Here is a 12,778-nt window from a genome sequence, read left to right on the forward strand (position 1 = left end):
CTTGAATTAAATGTATGCCTTAAAGCTGGGGGGAGGGAGCTGGAAATGTGATGCAATACAATTTGAGGCCAAAGGGTAAGGCCAAAGGCTCCACAAGCAGCAGAGACCAAGGTGAAGGGTGATTCTGGGAAACATTTCTGTGAGGATAAACAAAGATACAGATATGGGAACCCTAAGATGGTATAAAAGATATTCAAAGATGACTCAAATTCACTATTGTAGTGTGAAAACATCAAATTAACATGGTAGCATAAAAGTCAATTAGGTTTTAATGTAACCCTTAGGGTTCATCAGAGGCAACATCATTAAAACAGTAAGCTTCTTAAGTCACAAATGGTTCAAAAGTCTCCAGGAGACTGATAGAGAATTATAAAATATCTAAGTAAATACTATAAAAGTTTGTTGTTGTAGTTAGGTGCCATCAAGTCACTTGCAACTCATAGCCAACCTATGTACAAAAGCCCTATACCCTGCTCTATCCTGTGCCAATCTTATTGTCTCTGACACACCCACCCCATTACACCAGTCACTGAATCAATCCATCTCATCAAGGGTCTTCCTTTCCTGCGCTGTCCCTCCACCCTCCTAAGCATGACATCCCTCTCCAAGGACTGGACCAGCCTTGCAACATGTCCAAAGTAGGTCAAACAAAGCTTCAGAATCCTTGCCTTCAAGAAGCAGCGGTTTCTTGTATATTCTCATATTCTCCACTGTGCTTGGGCCTTTATTTAAAAAAATTAATTCATTGTTGCACATTTTCTCCCCCCCTTTTCCTCACCCTCCGCTAGCCCACCCTGCAATGCATCCCTTGTTCCAGATTTTTAATGCATATAATGCATAATCATATATTCCTTTCAAACAGTTCTTCCCCTCATCTTTGCAATCCAGTGTTCATTATCTATTCCCCCTTCTCTCATCCCATCTCCAACCGCCTCCCCATGTCTGTCCTATTTTGTTAACAGCAGTGTTATATAGTATTTATCCTTTTGTGACTGTTATTTCACTTAGCATGTCCTCCAGGCTTCCCTATGTTGTGTACTGTTTTACTATTTCATTGTTTTTCCATGCCGTGTAGTATTCCATTGTGTGGATGTACCACAGTTTTTCTATCCATTTATTTATAGATGGGTACTTGTGTTTATTCCATCTTTTTGCTTCTGTGAATAATGCAGCAATAAACATGGTATGTGCATACATCTGTTTGAGTTGTGGCTCTGGTTTCTTTAGGGTATATTCCCAGCAGTGGAATTTCTGGGTCAAATGGTATTTCTATTTTCAACTTTATGAGAAACGCCAGACTGCATTTTTTTTTTTACAATCACTGTTTCAATCTATTTCCTTAAGCGCCTTCCTCTCTTTCTCTGACCTTCTACCTCTCTAAGTAGGAAGTCTTTTTCTAGGAACTGGCTCCTTTTGACAATATGCACAAAGTGTGTGAACAAAACTTCACCATCATGCCTCTAAAGTGAAGGTAAGGACTAGCTGAAAGAAATGGATTATATGTATGACAATTAACAATCTATAATTAGACATGCATTACAAAGTTAATTAGGGGAGGGAGAAGAAAAATGTATATCAAAGAATGAATAAAAGCTCATCCTTCCTGTAAACTTTCACTATAATAACAATTTCTTTTACAAAAACCCCAGAAACAGAACATTCTGTTTGCACTTCTTCCAAGAGATTTTCTTTGAGCACTCCACTGTATACTCTATAGTCTTTATCAAAACCATAATTCAACGACATCTAGAGATAATATGCCGAGTTAATAAGTGAATCCTAGAACTGAAGATAAAAGAATGAGTGCTCAGATTAAAAAGGGGGCCAAGTGCAAGTAGGCAAGCCCTCTCTACCACCATTCATACACACGTATCTCTTACATATAATACACTGAAATCCTAGAATATTAAGTATAGAGATAAAATTCTGAAAGTTATTAGAAGAAACAGATTCTGTTGTTAATAATAAAAGTCAGAAATAAAATATCTCTAATATGTTAGAGGAAAATAATTGTGAAATTAGAATTCTATCTGTGAAGAGTAATAAAATGAGATGTGCCTAAAAATTAATTACTGTAGGCTAGCTCTGAAAGGTAATATTAGAAATAAGTTCCCAAAATATTTAATCTAAAAGCTCGTTACTTTCTACACCACTGAATAAGGCAAAACAAAGAAAATCTACAATTAAAAATCATCAACCTGTCACAATTCCTTTCATACTTAAATTTTTACTTTATACTTTTTGAAAGAGCTATTTTCAGCAAAGACATAGATTTTAATCACTCTTGTATGAGTCGCAAATGACTCGACGGCACATAACAACAACAACATGTATTAAAGGGGAAAATAAGCAAATTAACTTGATTATTGTACCTCTAAATTATTCCGAATCTAGTCGTCAACTCAAATATCATGACATCTTCTTTGCCTTCAGAAGTACTGGTGACTCAGTTTCAACAATCTCATAAGAGAACTAAGATATGTTTACTATGCTTAAAATTGCTTTGCAAATATGTAGAGCTAGCTTCCTGTTAACAGCTGCTTCAGATATATAAATAGTATTTTCTCTAGTCATTCCTCACCACTGTTTCTACAAGTTTTGATCCTATAGATTTTTCTTTCTTTCATTTTTTCATTGGTAATTCATTTCATCACAGTTTCAACCAACATTTTACAACAAGAGGATTTAGTAATTCTCTGGTCTTGCTTGCCTTTTAGTAATAGTGGGGTTTAGGTACCATTTTAGAGAGCAAGTTCATTTCCATGCAACAATTTATACATATTTTGTTTGGTGGCATTAGTTGTAATCCTCTCAATGAAGCAGCACTCTTTCCACTATCATATTAGGTTTCTGTCCCTATTCATTCTTCTTTCCTATCTATCTTCTAAGAAAATATCTTTTTTTAAAAAAAGTATTTTTTTTAAGAAACACAAAAGGTGACGTTATACCTGGATTTTCACCTGAAGGACTGCACAAAAATCAGACTGATTGAATCTATGAAAATAATAATTGGATAGTATGTCAGCAGTCAGAACCAGGCCAGGTGCTGACTGTGGAACAGACAGACCATCAATTACTCATGTGTAAGTTCAAAGTGAAACTGAAAAATATTAAAACAAATCCACCAGAACCAAAACATGACCTTGAATCTATCTCACCTGAATTAAAAATTCATCTTAAAAACAGGTCTGAGGTATCAGTCACCAGTGATCAAAGATCAGAGAAGCTGTGGATGAAATAAAGGATATCACCCATGAAGAGGGCAAAAGGTCATTACAAAAACAGAAGAGAAAGAAAAATAACTAAAATAGATGTCAGAAGAAACTATGACAATTGCACAAGAGCATCAAGAAGCCAAACAAAGGGAAGAGATACCAAAGTACAAGAGATGAACAGAAGATTTCAAAAGGAAGCTTAAGAAGACAAAGCAGAGAAATGTAATAGAATGTGCAAAAAGCTAGAGTCAGAGAATAAAAAGGGAAGAATTTGATCAGCAATTCTTAACTTGGGAGAACTGAAAAACAAATTCAAGCCTCGAGTTGCAATACTGAGAGATGCCATGGGTAAAATCTTGAATGATCCAGGAAGCTTAAAAAGAAGATGGAGGGAATATATACAGAATCACTGTACCAAAAAGAATTAGTTGACACTGAAAACTTTCAGGAATTACCATATGAACAAGACCCAATGCTAATGAAGGAAGAAATTCAAGCTGTGTTGAAGACACCGGCAAAAAAATAAGGCCCCAGGAATAGAAGGGATACCCACTGACATGTTTCAACCAACAGATGCAACCCTGGTACTTAGCAGTCTATGCGAGGAAATTTGGAGGAGAGACCTGCCTGGCTGGCTGACTGAATGATATCCATATTGTTCCCATTCCCAAGAAAGGTAGGTGATCCAACAGAATGTAAAAATTATCAAACAATGATGTTAATACCATATGCATGTAAAATCTTACTGTAGTTAATCCAAATATGGCTGGAATAGTACACTGACAGGGAACTTCCAGAATTTCAAGCTAGATTTAGTAGTGGCCTTGGCAACAGGGCTCTTTGTTGTTGTCAGAAGGATTCTGGATGAAAGTAGAGAATATTTAAAAAAATGTGTTTTATTACTATGTGGATCACACCAAAATATGGCTAACATTAAGAATGAGGATCCCAGAAAACTTAATTGTATTCATACAAAATCTGTACCTAGACCAACTGAACGGTTTAAAATCGAGAAGAGTTTGTGTCAGGGTTGTATCCTTTCTTTCTCCATACCTATTCAATTCGTATGCTGAGCAATTAATTCACAAAGCCAGGTTCTATGAAAAAGAATGTGACATTGGAATTGGAGGAAGACTCATTAACAACTTGTGTTATGAGGATGACAACCGTGCTTGCTGAGAGAGAGAACCTGAAGCACTTGCTGCAGAAGATCAAAGAACGAAGTCTTTAATGTGGACTATATCTCAATATCAAAAAAATAAAGGTTTGCAACAATGAATGAGTATTTTTTAAAAAGGGGGGGGTTAAAAACGACTATGAGATATCATCTCATCCCAGTAAGAATAGCAAAATTTAATAGAACAGCAAGCAACAAATGCTGGCGAGATTGTGGAGAAACTGGAACCCTTATCCACTGTTGGTGGAAGTGTAAAATGGTGCAACCACTGTGAAAAATGGTGTGGCGCTTTCTCAAAAAGTTGCAAATAGAGATACCATTTGACCCAGCAATTCCACTACTGGTAATGTACCCCAAAGAGACCACAACTACATCCAAGCAGAAGATAGATAGATAGATAGATATAGATGATATAGATATAGATATAGATATAGATATAGATACAGATACACACACACACACACACACCCCATGTTTATTGCAGCTTTGTTCACAGTAGCAAGGAGTTGGAAACAACCCAAGTGCCCATCAAAAACCAAATGGATAGAGAAGCTGTGGTATATTAACACAATGGAATACTATGCTGCATTGAAAAACAAGGAACTCATGCATTATTCAAAATGGGTGACCCGGAGGACATTATGCTGAGTGAAATATCTCAGTCACAAAAGGATTAATACTGCATGGTGCCACTGTTGTAGAATGGGACTGACATCAGGGTTGAGGTAAGACTGATAAAAACTGGATAAATTATGCATACTGCATTGAAACAAATGAGGGAGAGAACAATTAAAAAGTGATATATGATTGGGTATTATGGTTATCACAAGAGTCCAGAATTAAGGTTGCATAGTGGAGTGTGTTCAGGGCGGTGGGGTGTGTGTGTGTGGGGGGGATTGTACACCAATGAAAGAATTTTTCTTTTACTTTTCAAAGAACTGGGGAGCGGGGAGGGCTGAACAGGGAGAAAAGTGCAACAATGAATGAATGGAAATTCAAAATCTCTGTAAATGTGCATTAAAATTAATTAAATAAAATTTTAAAAAAGAAAAAAGTTGGGGGGTAGTGAACTGGGAGGGGGTAAAATGTTTAACAATGAATGAATGAAAATCTAGCTTCTCTGTAAACATTAGTTAAAATCACAATTAAAAGACAACTTTATTAAAAATAAATAAAGGTCCTTACCAGTGAGCCAATAGGCAACATATGATAGAAAAATGACTGAAAACTTCATGATTTCATCTTCTTGGATCCACAGTCAACACCTTTGGTACCACCGGTCAGAAGACCAGGAGACATTTTGCATTGAGCAAATATGCTGTCAGGGATCTCTCCAAAACTTCTGAAGAACAATGGAGTAATTTTGAAGACTAAAGTGTGCCGGATTCAGGCCTTTTCAATCACTTGTTATGCATCTGAGAATTGGACAATGAATAAAAATGACAGAAGAATTGATGCCTTTGAGTTGTGGTGTTAGAGAAGATAAGTCCATTGAGTATCTCATGGACTGCCAAATGAACAAACAGGTATGTCCCGGAAAGTGTGCACCTAGGGTGCTCCTTGGAGGCAAGGATGGCCAAGCTTTGTGTCTAATACTTCGGACATGTTGCTAGGAAAGGGATATCATGCTTGGAAAGGTCAGCAAAAGATAGGGAAAACCCCAAGTGAAATTGATTGACACAGTGACTATATAGCAATGGGCTCCTGTGTGTTACAGATGGTGATAAGTCAGGATTCTGGTTCGTTGTCCATTGAGTTGCTATGAGTTGAACTCAACCTGCCAGCACCTAACAACAAGGAGCTTTGTTTTGGGGTAAACGTTGCCCTTTCAGTCTCCTATGATTAATTTTTCTGAACAGAACATTCCTCCAGGGTGTTACTGTTCACTTTATAGGCCTGTCTAAAAGAGGGATCAGTTTCAGGTTTGAAGGGTACCTATGGGCCATAGTCTTCGAGGTTCCACCAGTCTCTTGCAAACAAGTAAGCCTGATTTGTTTGTTTTATTTAGTATTTTTTCCTACTATATCTATGTCCTTCTATTACATTTTGGAGTGGTCAGTAGAGGTATCTGGGTCTTATTCTGGTCTCAGTTTCTAATGGTTCATTAGAAATTTAGACTAAGTTTCCTTGATTCGTTGACATCGTTAATTCTTTTGTCTGGATGGGGAGAAACATAGTTGCATCCTACATGACTATTAACAAGTTCTTAAGACCTCAGTCACTACTCAAGTAGAACCTTCTTTTTGTGAACTTGCATGCCACTGAGTCAGAAACAACTGACCCCATAGCTGGCCCTCCAGTGGGTTTTCAGAAGTAGTAAACCGCCCAGGAGAAGGCTGCTCATCGTTCTCCCTTGAAGCGACTGGGAGATTTGAACTGTGTGTCTTTGAGATTGCAATGCAGCTTCTTACAACTAAGCCACCTCTTGTTTGCCAGATGACCTAAGTTGTCCCCTAAGATCATGGCCCTAAATTGTCAAGCCTAGGGACGTATTCCCTTAAAAGTGTTTGATTTGGTTAAGAAGTTTGCATAACTGTCCTATGCCTGCACTTCTAGAAACCTGATATATCTACAGCTAATACAAATACATAAATAGAAATATTCCCTGCCACACACACACACACACACACACACACACACACACACACACACGAGTGTAGTTCTGTTTGCCTTCCTACATTTTTCAACTTCCGTGTCTACCTATGTTTTTGTTCAGACTATAGTTTGTTACTACTGCTATTTCAGCTTTGTACACGTGAAAGCATTTAATTTTGTATACAAAGATCCTAAAGCTTTTGATATTAATTGTGTACATTGGATAACAATTTATGTCACAAATGCCACTTAGTCATAAGTGATGGGAAGGAACCAGAAACTGTTTCAATTCAACGCTATTTCAGGGTTGTTAAATTATGAAAATGGTGTCTTCTATTACTGACAAATTACAGTACCTTTAGTACTGTTAGTTAAAACTTAAGTTAATTATAAGTGAACACTTCCTAAAGAGTAACTCTGAAGGACATATTTCTCTGAATGTTAGTAATGATATACTTATTTTCAAAATTATATATACATTATAAAACTTTTAAAAGGTAAGCGCCAAACAGTGATTTCAGGCATCACTCAGTCTTTGAGTAGCATGAGAATTTTTGTTCTGTTTAGTTTTATATTCTCATGATACCACTTTTCTTTTTTAAAATCTTTTTATTAATACTTTAATGAAAGTTTACAAAAAACTTAGATTTCCATTTATTCACTGTAGCACGTTTTCTTTCCTATCACCTCCAGTTGGCTTTTCTCTTTAAAAAGATTCCTTGTTGCACAATTTCCTCCTTCCCCCCAGTCCACTTTGCTATTCAACTCTTATTCTGGAGAGTTGTCATGCAAATAATAGCTAATCATATATTCCTTTTAAACAGTCATTTCCCTCATCTGTTTCAATGCAGTATACATTATTGATCCCCTCTTACATTCCCCCCAGCCCTGATGTCAGTCCTGCTTTACAACAGTGGCACTGTGCAGTATTTGTCCTTTTGTGACTGAGATATTTCACTCAGCATAATGTCCTCTAGGGTCATCCATTTTGTATAATATTTAATTAGTTCTTGTTTTTCAGTGCTGCATAGTATTCCATTGTGTGAATATGCCACCGTTTCTCTACCCATTCCTTTGTTGATGGGCACTTGGGTTGTTTCCAACTCTTTGTTATTATGAACAAAACCGCAATAAACATGGGTGTGCATATATCTGCTTGGGTGGCAGTTCTGGTTTCTTTAGGGTATATTCATAGTAGTGGAATTGCTGGGTCAAATGGTATTTCTATTGCCAACTTTTTGAGAAAGCACCATAAAGCCTTGAAAAGTGGTTGCACCATTTTACACTCCCACCAACAGTGAATAAGGGTTCCTGTTTCTCCACAACCTCACTAGCATTTGCTGTTTGGTGCTCTGTTAAACTTTGCTATTGTTACTGGAGTGAGATGATATCTTACAGCTGTTTTGAGATACCACTTTTCTTGGCGTATATAAATGTTGAGAGAAACATTCTGACTGAGCATTGTTGTCAAACCATGGTTTTTATATTGAATAGAAATTAAGATATACTTTCAGATTTAGGCATTGGCACCAATATTATACTTAGGGCCAAACAAAAGTTGGCTGCTGGTCATTAAACGAGCTTTTTCTTGGACTCTTATACATTCATGAACTTTCTAATTTTTTGGAATTGATATAAAGATCAGTCTGTTAAATATAGCATGAAATTTTAATTGTTTTGAAATTTAGGAAATAAAACCAAAGGGAATAGTAAGCTTTTTAGAGTGAAAATTTGGACAAAATATGTAGAACTAAAGATTTCCTCTCTTCTACCTCATTTAAATCTTAAATATTTTATATTGTTTTACCTTTTTTCATTTTTAAAAGTGATTTTACCTAACTAGTTTATGATAAAGGTGTTCAATAAAATCTCTCCAATTATTATTAGGAACTGTTAATTCAACTTTATACTCTAACTTTATAAAAATACTGGTTTACTTATAAAGTTTGTATACACTGTTTTTCACACTGGATCTTTCCCATTTCTCACTCCCCCCCCCATCAATACTACCCTATGATTAACACCACCTCACCTCCCCCATCCATCCTCACTCCTCTGTTTCCAAACCCCCTTGGATCCTCATGCTCATTCTACAATAATGGTTTTAATGCAGTATTTGTCCTTATAGGACTGAGTTAGTTCACTTAGCATAATGCTCTCCAGTGTGCTGCATAGTATTCCATTGTGTGAATGAATGTACCATAATTTCTCAATCGATTCCACTGTGGTTGGACATTAGGGCTGTTTTCATGTTCTTGTGATGGTGAATGACACTGCTAAGAACATTAGTGTACAAGTCGCCATTTGTGCCTCAGTTCTAATTTTCAGTATATATTCCAGGCAGTGGAATAGCTGGGTCATACGGAATTTATAAGTTCAACTTTTTCAGGAAACACCAAACTGCCGTCCAGAGTAGTTGACCCATTTCAGAATCCCACCAACAATGTTCTTATCTTGCCACATCCTCTCCAACATTTATTACCTGCTAGTGCTACTGGAGTGAGATGGTATCTCATTGTGGTTTTTATTTCCATCTCTCTTGTTGCCAGTGATTTTGAACATTACTTCATGTATCTGTTGGCCATCTGGATATCTTCCTCTGTAAAAATTCTTTCCATGTCTTTTGCCCATTTTGTAATTGTTTTATCAGTCTTTTTCTTGTAGGATTCTGTAAATGTTTGATATGCGACTCTTGTCTGAAATTTTATTGCCAAATGCTTTTTCCCAGTCAGTAGGTTTTCTTTTCACTCTACTGGAAGAAAATTATGTGCAGAGGGATTAAGTATTTAGAAGGTCTCATTTCTCACTTTTATCCTCTCCAGATTGTGCATTTCTCACTGTATTTGCCAATCTCTACCATAGACTAGGTTGTCTAAGCTTGATCCCAGTTTGTCTCTAATGAACTTTACCATGCTGGGCTTTTCTGATCCACCTTGATTGATTTTTGTGTACGGTGTGAGATGTGGATCCTGTTTCAGCTTTCTGCAGCACCATTTGTTGAAGAGGCTTTCTCTAAATATAGTTTTAAATAGTTAAAGACTATATTGTGAAGGGAATAGAGTCCATGATTGATACTTTCTTAAAAGATGTTTTTGTCTTTTATCATAGTGTGAAATGTCTGCTTATTGCTTTTAATGAAAAATTTCCTTAAGTTCTACTCTGTCTGACATTAATGGTGCTTCCCTAGTTTACTTTTGGTTGGTATATGCCTAATGTCTCTTCTCTGAACCCTATTTTCAACCTGTGTCACTTCAAATGTAGGTTTTATAAACACCACTGTTGAATAATTTCAATTCAAACTGAGTATCACTTAATGAGGGAACTTTGCTGGCCTACTGGGTAGGGAGTTTCACTGTTAACCCACTTGGCACCTCTCTGGTGGTTCGAACCCATCAGTGGCTCTCCTGGAGAAAGATGGGCAATCTACCCCATGAGATCCTCAGCCTCTGAAAACCCACCTGAGGGTCAGCTATGAGTTGGTTTCAACTCAACAGTAGTGACTTTTGATCTAATGAGTGAGTTTAATAAATTTACATTTCCTCTGGTAGTTTAGTGGTAAGGAATTGCACTGCCAATTCTAAGGCACGTAGTTCAAATCCACCATCTGCTCTGTGGGAGAAAGATGGACAATTAACTCCCATGAGATTAACTGCCTCTGAAAACCTGGAGGGTCAGCTGTGTGTTGATTCTGAATCAACAGCACAGAATAACAAACAAGAGCAACATTAATACAACTGTACTTCATTTTATTATTATATGTTTTTATTTACTCTATCATTTCTTTTTCTGCAAATTTTGGATCAATTGAATTTTTATTATCTTTTTCCTATGCTTGGAAATTACATACTTTCTTTAATTTATGTGACTTTCCTTTAAATTCTTTCCTTTAACATAGAGGCATAAATAGGTATTTTTCCCCAACAAAACTCAAATCAGTATTCTCCATCCTTCTAAGCAAGCAAAACCGTAGCACACATTTGCTTTCCTCTGGTGATCAACACACCTACACAAACACACCCCTCTACACATACATAAAATTTAGTGTTATTTTTGTTTAGTCTATTATTTTCCAAATTGCAGATCACTTCCCACTAGTGTGCAATTTATTTAGAAATTTAAAATATATGTATGACTACAATCTGGAACAAGGGATGCACTAAGAGGTGGACTGGGGGAGTGGGAGGAAAGGGGAAGAAATTTTTAAAAATTATCAAAGAAAAAATCACAGAAAAAAACTAAAAAGGAAAACAGGTCTGTAGTCTTTAAACATTGCTATGACTGGTAGAGACTATTTGTCTGACCTTACTGGGTTTCTCCAGCCAATCTATATCCCTTTTCTAAGAACCCTCTCCTTATTCAGATTGTCTACCTAGGTACCTACGGTAGCTCAACATTGATAAATCTGTTTATGTTGAGCACAGCTCTGAGGTATCTTAAATTAAACAGGTTCAAAGAAAGATGTCTTTCTCTACATTAAAGGATTTCTGCATAAAATGTACTGGGTACAAAGGAATCATCAGAGCTAACTAAAAGACTCCACAAAATAGACAGAAGTTCCCTGCCTAAAAATTAAGTATGCTCTAAGTGCTGATTTCTGAGTTAACTAAACACCAAGAGAAGAAGAAAAATAAAATCCATGAGGTCTGACACCTATCAGACTGCTCAGCTTCCTCACCTCTAAAATAAACAGGCAAAATATTATAAAAATCAAGTTGCATTAAAGTGGAACTTCCACATTTATTCATCTAATTTAATTTCATGATAAGTGCTAGGTGAAAGCTTTCCAAAGTATAATGCTGGCTAAGGACAAAAAAAATTAAAATAAGTCTATGAGACCAAAATATGATCTAGAGTCTATCCCAACTAAATTAAAATCATCATAAGAGTAGACTTGTGCTGGGAATATACCCCAAAGAAACCATAACCGCCATCCAAGCAGATATATGCACACCCATGTTTACTGCAGCTCTGTTCACAATAGTAAAAAATTGGAAACAACCTAAGTGCCCATCAATAAACGAATGGATAGAGCAGCTCTGGTATATTCACACAATGGAATAATATGCTTCATTGAAAAACAAGGAACTCATGAAATATACAAAATGGGTGACCCTGGAGGACATAATGCTGAGTAAAATATCTCAGTCACAAAAGGACAAACATTGCACAGTGCCACTGTTATAAAACGGGACTGACTGAGAAAGATGGGATAAATTATGTATACTGTACTGAAACACATGAGGGAGAAAACGGTTTAAAAGGTATATATGATTAGGTATTATTGTCATGACAGGAATCCAGAACAAAGGCTGCATAGTGGAGTGGACTTGGGGGAAGGAAATGTATAACAATGAAAGAACTTTTCTTTTACTTTTCAAAAATAAGAGTGAATTTGGTGAGGGGAGGGTGGACAGGGAGAAAAGTGCAACAATGAATGAGTGGAAATCCAAAGTCCCTTAAACTTTCATTAAAATTAATAATAAAAAAGAAAAAAAAGAGTAGGTTTGAAGCACTGAACATCAATAATTGACGACCAGATGAATTGTGGGATGACATCAAGGGTATTATCCATGAAGAGAGCAAAATGTCATTACAAAGACAGGAGAAATAAAAACCCCAAAATTATGTCAGAAGAGATTCTTAAAATTGCACTAGAGTATTGAGAAACCAGAACAAAGGGGAAAGATCCTGAAGTAAAAGGGCAGCTCAAGAAAACAAAGTATTATTAATGGAGTATGCACAGAGCTGGAATTGGACAATAAAAAGGGACGAACTTGTTTGGCATTTCTCA

The sequence above is a fragment of the Elephantulus edwardii genome, unplaced genomic scaffold (genome assembly GCF_000299155.1).
Source record: "Elephantulus edwardii isolate Elephantulus edwardi_28Jun2011 unplaced genomic scaffold, EleEdw1.0 scaffold00083, whole genome shotgun sequence".
NCBI lineage: Eukaryota > Metazoa > Chordata > Mammalia > Macroscelidea > Macroscelididae > Elephantulus > Elephantulus edwardii.